The following is a 12,091-nucleotide window of genomic DNA, read 5'->3' on the forward strand; positions in this document are numbered from 1 at the left end:
AAAACATAGATCTCTTTGTCTGCCTGGGCTGCTTTGAAACTGTGATCCTCAGCTCTCAGCCTCCTATGTATAAGGTTTGTCAGGGCCATGCAAGCCCTGTGCAGATACCTACCTAAGTTTCCACCCAGAATCTGTTACCTAGGTAACTGGCACACCTGGAAGCAGCCACCACCTCCTCTCGCTAAGTTACAACCTGGGCCACCTCTAGTCACATGCCTTGCATCTGATTTTGAAGTGTCCCAGACCCTGAGGCCATATCAGGATCCATTGTGGCCACACCTTTCCCCCACCTGGCCACACCTCTTGCTGTCCCAGGCCTAGATAAGTCCTGGCCCATGGGTGGGTTGCCCCATTTTTCAGGCATGTCTCTCCACTATGCAGGGCAGGGACAGCAGTTCGGTAAATAATTTTCTTTTCCTGACTGAATAGCATGTGGTGCTCTCTTCACTGGCTACCTAATGAAACCTACCTTAATATATGTTACATATGGTGCTGTGACTTGGATGAGGTTTTTGAGTTGGGAATGTTAGAATTTCCTAACTACTTCTTTCCCTCAAACTGAACTGCTTTGAGACACCATGGGAGGCTTTTCACCAATACCATAGCTGGCCTTAACATCCATGTCCACACCACTTCTCTACTCTGGTGAGTGAAACTACTCTCTACGGTTCTCTGTAACAAGGTCCTTGATCAAAGGAACAGGGCTGATACAAAGTGAAAGTTAAGCAAAGCTTTTCTTTTGCGCCAAGCATCAACCATCAAACTGACCTGTCAGGCCCATCTCTATGGAGAGAGCTACCCTGCCTCTTCTCAGAGCTAATTTTTATAGAGCAAACCCACAAACCTCAAACTAACTGTAAGCATGTAGCAATTATGAGCTAATTTTACTCATTGGTTAAAACAGAAGGATTACATATGTGGTTTTTTGTTGTTTGTTTTTTTACTGATTGGATACCTCTACCCGACCTGACTCTTGCCTTTGTTCTTCTGGGATCTGTTACTGAGGCAAACAAGCAAGGTTACAGAAGCAAAACATAGCAAAAACATAGCCTTGAGTCACAGGAGCATAGGCAAAATATAATCTTGACTTGGTCAGCATGACTAATACTATCAATGTAATTGACACTATTATAGAAATTATTTTTATTATAAGCTCCTGACTAATACAGCAACTCAGTGCAGCTAGTGATAAGCCTCAAGGTTGTCAGTGGCCTTCTGCAAAGCTGCCAGCTTGGTAAACTTGACTGAGGGAGAGATATTCTGCTTTTTTAAAATATATATTTTATTGTTGTAAAGATACTGTACAAAGGGCTTACAGTCACATGAGCAAGGCAATGAGTAACATTTCCTATCCAGCATTGTTACCCCCATCCTTTGTTTTTCTCCTACCATCCCTTCCCTCCCCACCTCCCCAACTCCACCCTCCCCCCCCCCCCAAGTTGTAAAGTTTGTTTTCAACATAGTGTCTTGTACACCTCATTGTTACAATGGGTCAATCTGTATCCTTATTTAAGCATTTTGTTGTTTCCCTTCTTCCCAAAAGTGTATATACAAGATGCAGGGCACTGGAATCAAATACAGTGAAAACAGGTTATACTATGGGGGAAGAACATGCAAAAGAAACAAAAAATATCACATAGTACATTATAAGTACATTAAAAAAAACAGTAACAAAGATAAAACCTCTTGTGTCCCTACCTTGGTGTTCATTTCACTTAGCATTATCTTATATGGTCATATGTACATAGCTAGACATATACTCGTTATTACAGATAAGGGAAACCATGGAACCTAAGTTTCTTTGGGCCTGGCTTACTTCACTTAATGTAATTTTTTCCAAGTCTTTCCATTTCCCAACAAATGGGGCAGTGTCATTCTTTCTGATGGAAGTATATATATATATATATATGTATATATATATATATATACATGTATATATTTGTATATATATGTATATATATACGTATATATATATGTATATATAAATACCACATTTTCTTGATCCATTCATCTACTGAGGGGATCTGGGTTGGTTCCATATCTTAGCTATAGTTGTGCTGGTAGCTTGAATTGAAGAAAGACAGCCTCTTCAGTAAGTGGTGCTAGCAAAATTGGTTAAACACCTGTAGAAAACTAAGCTAGATCCTTATATATCACCCTGCACCATAATCAAATCCTAATGGATCAAAGACCTGGAAGTAAAAGCACACACTCTGAAACTATTATAGGAAGGAGCAGGAGAAATTCTGGGAGGCTCCTTGGCACAGGCAGAAATTTTCTTGATAAAAACCCAGAAACACAACAAATCAAAGAAAGGTTGAACAAATGGGATTGAATGAAATTCAAGACATTTTCTTTCTTTTAGCTTCCCCTTAAAAAAAAAAAAACAGAAGCATTTGCATATGCTGAGGAATTACAGTGTAGTACAGTTAGTAAAAGCTTCAAAGTCAGAACTAGACTCAAATCTCAAATCTGTACCAGCTACACAATTCTGGGTAAGTTACTTAGCTTTTCTGTGTTTTTGTGTCTAATTGAAAAGTTGATATAGTAATATGAAACTCAAAACGTAGTTATGAAAGTTAAATGAGACCACATATACAATGTTCACTAAAAAAAGCAGCCATTATCATTAGTACAGGAAAGCCATGGAATGACGTATAATAATAAGGGACTAATAGGTACTACTTCTTTTTCTGTACTTCCCTTTCTCCCCACCCTCATATTCTGATACAAGAGAGCAGGCTTGGCTTGTCAGGCACCTTGTCTTGATTACTACCCTCCTTGCTTCCTGCTGGCTAGTATCTTCTGCAAGGTGACTTAGGTGTCTCTTTTAAAACACATTTTCTCAGTTCCTCCTCCTGGATTCCTCTGGGCTGAGTTCTGTGGTTGGAATGGTCCAGGAATATGTTGCTTCCTCCATTTTCAGGATTTAATTTACTCATAGTTTCAATGTACAGGGAACCAAAATGTTGCAAATTTCCTTCTGCAAAGAGCAGAAGGTATAACTACTGCAGGCAGACGCCTTCTATGTGGGGGTGAGGGGGGATCACTACAAAGAAAATTCTAGTGATAAAAGGGATCCTTGATCTATGGTAATATGTGACCATGCTAGACAGTAATTCACACACATATACCTCTTACTGAAGCAGGCAAAATAAAGATTTCTTGTAACTTGTCCAGTTGTAGCTCTCCTCAATCCCCATCACAGCCACAGAGAACGTAACGTATGTATTAAAAGCTCAGTTAGTTTTTAATATATTTTTATTGTGAAAATACTGTACAGAGGGGTTACAATTACATGGGTAAGATAATGAGCACATTTCTTTTTTTTTATTGTAAAGATACTATACAGAGGGTTACAGTTACATGAGTGAGGTAATGAGTACACTTTCTCTTGAACATTGTTACTCCCTCCATTGTTTTCCGTCTACAATCCCTTCCCTCCCTACCTTCCCTGAGGTTCTTCTTGTTTTTTTCTTTTTGATTGTGATTAAGTGATTACATAATTTCCGGAATTTCACAGTATTGTGGAATAATGATGCTCATTTAAAGTCACAAGTTCATTCTAACTTTCCTGGAGCAAATTGTCTATCACAGTCTATAACATATAACGGTGTTCACATGTTATACACCATACATGTGATCAGCAGCATGGGGATATTTAGTAGTGGTTCGACCAGATGAGTGGGAGTTCTTTGTTTCTTAAGTCCTGTTAGTTTTGTCATACCACCTAACATTTTGGATTTAGCATCCACTTATCAGGGAGACCATGTACCGTTTGTCTCTTTGCTCTTGGCTTACCTCGCTCAACATGATTCCTTCTAGCTCCATCCATTTCCCTGCAAATGCCATTATTTTGTCATTTCTAATGGCTGCATAATATTCCATTGTGTATAGATACCACAATTTTTGGATCCATTCATCTGTGGTGGGGCATCTGGGTTGTTTCCATATCCTAGCTATTGTGAACAGTGCTGCAATAAACATGGAGGTGCACGTGTCCTTGTATATTGGTTCCTGTTGTTCAGGGTAGATGCCTAGAAGTGGTATGACTGGGTCTTAAGGGAGGTCAATCTTTAGCTTTCTAAGGACCCTCCAGACTGCTTTCCAAAGTGGTTGTATAAGTGTACATTCCCACCAGCAGTGTAATAGGGTTCTTCTTTCTCCACATCCCCTCCAGCATTTGTCGTTGGCTGATTTGTGGATGTGGGACATTCTGACTGGGGTAAGGTGGTATCTCAGGGTTGTCTTTATTTGCATTTCCTTCACCACCAGGGATGATGAACATTTCCTCATGTGTTTCTTTGCCATTTTTATCTCTTCATTTGAGAAGTCCCTCTTTAGTTCCCTTGCCCATTTAGTAATTGGTTTGTTAGGTTTGGGAGGGATTAGTTTCTTGAGTTCCCTGTATATACAGGATGTTAACCCCTTGTCTGATATATTGCTGGTAAATATTTTTTCCCAATTAGTTCGTTGTCTTTCTAGCTTGGTTGTGATAGATTTAGCTGTGCAGAAGCTTTTTATTTTAAGGTAGTCCCATTTGTCGAGTCTCTCTCCAATTTGTTGTGACCCTGGGACTCTGTTCAGGAAGTTCCTTCCTGTGCCTATTAGTTCAAGTGTCTCTCCTACTCTGTCCTGCAGTAGTTTCAGAGATTCAGGTTTAATGTTAAGGTCTTTAATCCATTTTGAGTTGATGTTGGTGCATGGTGATAGGCTGGGGTCCACTTTTAGTTTTCTGCATGTGGCTGCCCAGTTTTCCCAGCACCAGCGGTTGAAGAGGCTGTGTTTCTTCCATTGTATGTCTTTGGCTCCTTTGTCTAATATCAGCTCGCTGTAGGCCTGTGGATTTATTTCTGGATCTTCTATTCTGTTCCATTGGTCTTCGGGTCTGTTTATGTGCCAGTACCATGCTGTCTTTGTTATTATAGCTCTGTAGTAGAGTTTGAAGTTTGGCATGGATAGCCCTCCCATATTGTCTTTATCCCCTAGAATTGTTTTAGCTTGCTTTCCTGGGTGGTGGTAAACCTTGTAATTTTTCTCTGTGATTTTCGCATGGAGGTTCAGGAGACTGATCTGCAATTTTGTTTTGGTGTATCTGTCTTTGCTTGGTTGCTGATTCTGTATTGGTAGAGAGAGTCTGTGCCTGATCTGGGTTCTGTTGGGAGCCTATTTCCAGCTGCTGGTCTGACCTACTTAGGATTCTCGGCTCTCTGCTGTAGATCGCTGGCAATTCCCGCCTTTGGAAGGGTTGAGCAGCCTAGACTGCTTGTGTTTGCTCCTACAGGTGCTCTTGGTAAGATCAGATGCTCTGGATGCACTCTCCCAGATGCTGGAGTCTGCTATGGGCTCCTGATGTGTTTTTGTTTGTTTGTTTGTTTTGGGCTGGTTGTGGGCTTGAACTCTAGGTTTGGGTGCTGTCCCTCAGCTCTTCAGCTCAAGGCTGGCACCCAACCATTTGAGCCACAGCACCACTTCTGACCCTTTTTGCTTTTGTGATGCTGAGGAATCAGATCCAGGGCCTCATATATCCAAGACTATCACTCTACTGCTGAGCCACCTTATCAGCCTGAGCTCCTGCTTACTATCAGGTGCTGGCAGCCTGTGTTGCCCAATTCTCAGCCTAGAGTATATGGGTGGAGTTTTGGTGGGGTTTGGGCTTCTCTTGTCCTGAGCCTCCAGGTCTTTTGTTGTCACAGGCGTGCTTCCCGGGGAGTGCTGTTCCCTGTTTTTCTCCCCTCTGCTGAGGCGTATGCTCAGCTTTTTTTTTAATTTAATTTAATTTTATTTTATTTGTGAACATACTGTACAGAGGGGTTACAATTACATGGGCAGGATAATGCGTACATTTCTTACCAAGCATTGCAGCCTCCTCCTTTGGTTTACCCTTCACATCCCTTCCCAGCCTCCCCCCTCCCCCCCAATCCCAATCCTTCTCCTCCCCCCCCCCCACCGACGTTGTAAAGCTCGTTTTGGACATGTCAACTTGTACTTCTCATTGTTGGGAGGAGTTGGTTGTGTTGTTCAGGCGCCGGATCCCCAGGCCTGGTTCTGGCCCCCGCCTGGAGCAAGCTCGTTAGGCCTGTGCTGCTGTGTATACCACCTAGGTTATGCAGCCTGGGGTACACAGTTCAAATTTCTTCTACTGTTGGTAGTCTTGACCCAGGGGCGCTGTTTCTGGCTTGGGCATTTAAGCTCCCTTCCAGGGGCGCTCTTGCTCTAGCCTGGCCAGCGGAGTGTGCTCCACAGGCTGGTGGAGCTCTCGAACAGTTCCCAGTTTTAGTGGGTCCTGTGGTCCGGGTGTTGGGGTAGGGAGTCTAGGTCAGCGTCTGGGGATTCCCTCCAGCTCTGGTCTCCCTTGAGGGATACACTGTCCCCTGTGGGGTAGTCATCCTGGAGCTAGTTGTTTCTGTGTGGTGTAGGTCATCAGTTGCTTTTGCAATCCGAGTTTAGTTGGGGTGGTTGTGGACTGGGCTGGGTGGTGGTGGCTCTGTGTGATTCTTTTCTGTCTCTGCCTCTATCAAAGCTGTCGGGTCCACAGTGTCCACACTCAGGTGGCTTCTGCGAGGGTGATCTGCAGGCAGCCCCCTGTGCCTCTGGAACCCGGGCAGGCGCCGGGTCGTGGTGATCGGGTGGGTCTGGTGCTTCAGGCAGCTTATGCGCGGGTGGTCTGCAGACAGCTCCCTTTGTCACGCTGCCGGTGCCGGGAGACTTTGGCGGGACGGAGCCTCTCTGCTTGGGTCATGAGCACATTTCTTATCAAGCATTGTAGCCTCTTGCTTTGTTTTCCCTTCCTATCCCTTCGTATCCTCCCTCCCAACCCTGTTCCCCCCCCCAAAGTTGTAAAGTTCGTTTTTCAACATAACGACTTGTACATTTCATTGTTGCAGTGGGTCCTCTTGTATCCCTGTTTTAACAATTGGTTTTTTCCCTTCCCCTCCACATATACCAACATCATATATAGTGAAAGCAGAGGTTGTACCATGGGGGAGGGACATACAAGGCAACAAAGACATAATCTTATAAATACATTAGAAACAATCGCATGAAAGATCTCTCTCTGTCTTTTTCTTTTTTGTCAGTTGTGGGGCTTGAGCTCTAGGCCTGGGAGCTGTCCCTGAACAATTTAGCTTAAGGCTCATGCTCTACCACTTGAAGCTCAGTTATTTTTAATGTTTCTCCAAAGTTAGCCTGAATCACTCACCTATTTCCTCTTTCCTCTGATCTGGTGTTTTCATTGATTTTTGACTTGCCTATATTTACTTGGCCTCAGGCTGGTAAACTTCCTAAGGGAATGTCTTTGGTAAGCTGCATTGGATGGTATTGGTGAAAAGCCCGCTCTTGCTGGGGGCATGGAGCTCCTCTCAGCTCCTGCAAACCATGACTGTTTCCCCAGAACCCTCTGGTATTTCCTGCTATTCTTTTCTTTGGGGGGGGGGGGTCCGGTCGTGGGGTCTGAAATTTGGGCCTGTCCCTCAGCTTTTCAGCTCAAGGCGAGCACTCTACCACTTGAGCCAGAGAGCCACTTCCAGCTTTTTTCTGCTTATGTGGTGCTGAGGAATCGAATCCAGGGTCTTATGCATGTGAGGCAAGCACTCTACCACTGAGCCAATTTCCCAGCCCCTTTCCTGTTATTCTTGACTCTGAGGCTGATGGTATTTAACTTTTCCCTCACTCTAGACCATTCTGTCCTCTGTGTGTAAAAGACCACTGAGCCTCAAAGGATCACAGCATTGGAGCCAGCACAGGAGGCACTTCTTAGAGATCTTTATGGCTGATGCTGATCATGAACAGAAACCTTTAGGAAGTGCCATGGCCCCTCAGCAGGGGCAGACATCTAATAGGAGCCCCTGGCAGCTTGGAAGTTGCAAACAAATCTTCTTGATCTTGTCTCCTAAAAGGCAAAGTATAAGTAATAGTTATCAGGTGCTTGATAAATGCTCAACCCTGTTCTAATCACTATGCGTTGAATCTGTAATCCCTGTTTTATAGACAAGGTAACTGAATCACCGAAAGGTTGTAGGGCATGGGACAAAGTTTTAAACCTAAATAATGTGCCTCTAGGTCCTATACTTTTTTTTTTTTGGAGGGGGGGGTCCAGTTGTGGGGCCTGAACTCTGGGCCTGACGGCTGTACCGCAGCTCTTCAGCTCAAGGCTAGTGCTCTACCACTTGAGCCATAGCACCACTTCCGGCTTTTTTTCCTTGCTTATTTGGTTCTGAGGAATCAAACCCAGGGCCTCATGCATGCAAGGCAAGTGCTCTACCACTGAGCCACCTTTGCAGCCCCTAGGTCCCACACTTTTAACCACCATTCACGCTTCTTACACAGCATACCTACATGTAAAAAGAAGTGCATATTGAGCCTTCCACCTCCTTAGTTCTTCATTCAGATGGTTTTCATTGCCTGGAGGCTTCATCCACCATATAGAAAATCCCAGTAATTTACTCCTTGAGTAAAATAGAGACTAGTCTCATTGGATCCAACACTGCCAAACTGTCAGTCTTGCTGATTGGATTCCTTACAAGTTCTTAGAACAATGATGGTAGATGAAGAATATGATGAACAAAGGGAGCTCACATCCTAATGAAACATTCAGGATGTGGAGAGTGTTAGGTTTTTAAAAAAGAGGTAGCCGAGTAATAACAGCACCACACACGTGGTATTCAGGTAAGCGGTAGGTTTATTCATCATTCTGGCTGGCACCAGGCCATCTTGGTCCTCCATGCGGTGGGGAAAGGCCTGGGAAAGAGAGCTGGGAAAGAGAGAGAGCTGGGAAAGAGAGAGAGAAGAGCTAGAAAAGAACAGAGAGAGAACAGAAAGCAGAGAGAGAACAGAGAGCTAGAAAAGAGCAGAGAGAGGGCGTCTGGGCCTGGGCTAGGCCTTATCTAGGGTATGGGTGGAGAAAGGTATGGCCACATCAAATTCAGATGTGACCTCTTCCAGGTGTCCCAGTTGCCTAGGTAACGCAAGTACTAGGTGGAGACTTTGCTGCGAGGAGGGTGGAGTCTGCTAGACGTCCAGGAACGGACCTTACATTCCAGCCTTTTAATAATCATTTAATAGAGCGTGGATTCTCTCTAGCTACTTCCTGCTGACAAGGGGCATGGACAATAGGGGTAAAAGGCTGGAATTTGGTCCTCTCCCAGAGAAGGCAGTGAGCAGCAGCTGTCCCGTGGTGGCATGAGTCCTTAGATGAAGTCTGGAGAAGTCTCATGAGCATTGAGGGGCTGGAAAAAAAATACTAGAGAGCAAATAAATGGCAAGAGGAAGGGCTTGGGCTGAAAATGTTGGTAGAAACGTCCCTAGCTACTTCTGACATTTGGCGAGTAGGTAGATGCAGGGAGCCGGGACAAACGCCATTACAAGATGGCGCCCACTTCCTTTCTGCTTAGAGGTAAACAACTCCACATTAGGCAGTGCTTGAAGTCAGGTGACAAAGGCAAGAATATAAATTCCTGTTCAGTTAATAGGTAGACGGGTATAGACAGTGGATGGGCAGGCTTCTTACTTCCACTGACCTCCTGGCTCTGGTTAATTTTGAAAGGGCAGGCACAAAGTAGCTGATGTGACATCATCTCCTCTTACTCCTCTCCATGTTCCCTTGTTCCCCAGACTGGCTGAGTCTAGGTGCTCATTGCTGGGATGGCTTGTCCCAGTTGGTATTCAAGGAGGATTGAACTCAAGGCCTGGACACTGTCCCTGAGCACTCAAGAGTGCTCAAGGCTAGTGCTCTACCACGTCGAGTTACAATAGCACTTCCAGTGTTTGGCTGGATAGAGATAATAGTCTTGAGCCACACTTTCAGCCTGGCTCTTTGCAGGTTAGTTGGGAGATGGAGTCTTAGGGATTTTTCAGCCCAGTTGGCTTTGAACTGCAATATTTGCCACAAAAACCCTTTATTATTTCCAATTAAAGCAACAAGGAGATCCAATAGAATAGAGCTTACCTGGTCCTTATCAAGAATTGACCAACAAATATTCTGCAATGACAAAACTTGTTAGATGTGATGAGAATTTTAGCACAGATAGGCCCAGAATTTTAGAGTCATGTAGTCAGTACCAGAATACACAACACAAAACAAAAAAGGCAAAACTCAAAACCTAAAATTTTTACAACAATGTTTAGTCAACTTTGCTAACAAAGCACATCAGATAGTTGGGCCTCAGTTACCAGGGCCTGTGAAAAGAGCAACTTGTTAGCAAGGCACCTTAGAATAGATGGATGGAGTAGTAAGCTTGGTGGAAGGTTAAGGGTCAGATGGGGCCAAACCCTTAACCAACCATGTGGCCAAGATGGCGAATTCAAGATGGCGAATTTCTGAAAAAAATGCAAAGAAACCCTGAACAAATAGATCAAGCCTACATTGGCTAGCCTTTGAGAGGGAACCTAGAAGGGGATCCCTAGGACCCAGCCTCCATCACACTCTTCAGGGCACAAGCCAAAAAGTTGTAAAAAAAAAAAAAAGATAGAAAAATTGGACATGAATAGCAGAGAGAGAGCAAAAAGAGCCTGAAATTAAACAGACTTCTGATCATTTACCATTGTAGTAGCAAAACCTGTGCACATCTGAGAATGGCATAAAATTAGGCTCTCTGGCTTTCCAGGGAGTGCAGGAAGAATTTCAAAGGGGTTTCAAGGCTCAGGCGTAATTTGCAGCACCCCATTAAATAAGTAGGAGAGTCAGTCCGGTGAGTGAAGAAGAGCTGACCAGGCAGAAGCAGCGTCCCGACTTCCCCCAGAGTCCTCTAGAGAGAAATGGCCAAGCCTCCAAAGCCAAGTGTCCTTGACTTAGAGGTGACCAGCCTTTCAGCTAAAGGCCGTAGGAGCTCTCTGGCATGGCACCATGTCTGGACAGAGACTGAGCAACAGAGAGCCGTAGAGAGTAGTTTCACTCACCAGAGTAGAGAAGTGGTGTGGACGTGGATATGAAGGCAGCAATGGTATCGATGCGCTGTGTCCGCAGCAGACAGATGGGTTCGCAAAAGGCCATCAGAACTGTGGGTATTCCTCAGAGCAAAAAGGGAAAAACAAACAGAAAAAGAAAAAAGAGGAGAAAAAAACCCAGAGAGGAATCCCAGCTATCCTGACTTTAAGCCCTTTATCCCAGTCATGGCACCATTTATGTTAGGTTTTTAAAAAGAGGTGGCCGAGTAAGAACAGCACCACGCATGTGGTATTCAGGTAAGGGGTAGGTTTATTCATCGTTCCGGCTGGCACCAGGCCATCTTGGTCCTCCACGTGGTGGGGAAAGGCCTGGGAAAGAGAGCTGGGAGAGCTGGGAAAGAGAGAGAGCTGGGAAAGAGAGAGAAAAGCTAGAAAAGAACAGAGAGAGAGAGAGCAGAGAGAGAAGAGAGAGCAGAGAGCAGAGATCTCACTAGAGAGAGCTAGAAAAGAGCAGAGAGAGGACATCTGGGCCTGGGCTAGGCCTTATCTAAGGTATGGGTAGAGAAAGGTATGGCCACATCAAGTTCAGCTGTGACCTCTTCCAGGTGTCCCAGTGGCCTAGGTAATGCAGGTACTAGGTGGAGATTTTGCTTCAGGAGGGTGGAGTCTGCTAGCCATCCAGGAGTGGACCTTACAGAGGGCATTTAAGGATCTCTAATCTGGTGCCCTCATTTCACTTTCAGTGTGCTCCAGCTGGGCATCTCCTCCAATTGACATCCAGGGGCAGATGTAAATACCAAAATTTTATGGCCTGAATGTGTTCCTCCACATTTCTGTTGGAAACTTATCCCCAAAGTAACAGTGTTTTTAGGAGGTGTTCAAGTCATGACAGTTCAATCCTTATGAGTGGATTAATGCCACAATGAAAAGGGCTTTTGGGAATGGATTTATGCTCTCTTGCCCTTCTGTCTTCTGCCATGTAAAAATAAAGTGTTCTTTCTTTATAGAGGATGCAGCAACAAGGTGTCATCTCACAACCAGAGCTGAACCTTCACCTGAACCTGGAAATCCCAGTATCTCTTCTAATTGTTGAATTTCTTCTTGATCTTCATTGGCTACATCAGAGTTGTTGGGTTTGAGGTATTCTTCCTCACTCTTGTTTGTTAACCCCATTTCTTCTATAGCAGACTGATCATGGATCATTTTG

Source organism: Dipodomys spectabilis, unplaced genomic scaffold (assembly GCF_019054845.1).
Source record: "Dipodomys spectabilis isolate Male_0828 unplaced genomic scaffold, ASM1905484v1 ptg000286l, whole genome shotgun sequence".
NCBI classification, from domain to species: domain Eukaryota; kingdom Metazoa; phylum Chordata; class Mammalia; order Rodentia; family Heteromyidae; genus Dipodomys; species Dipodomys spectabilis.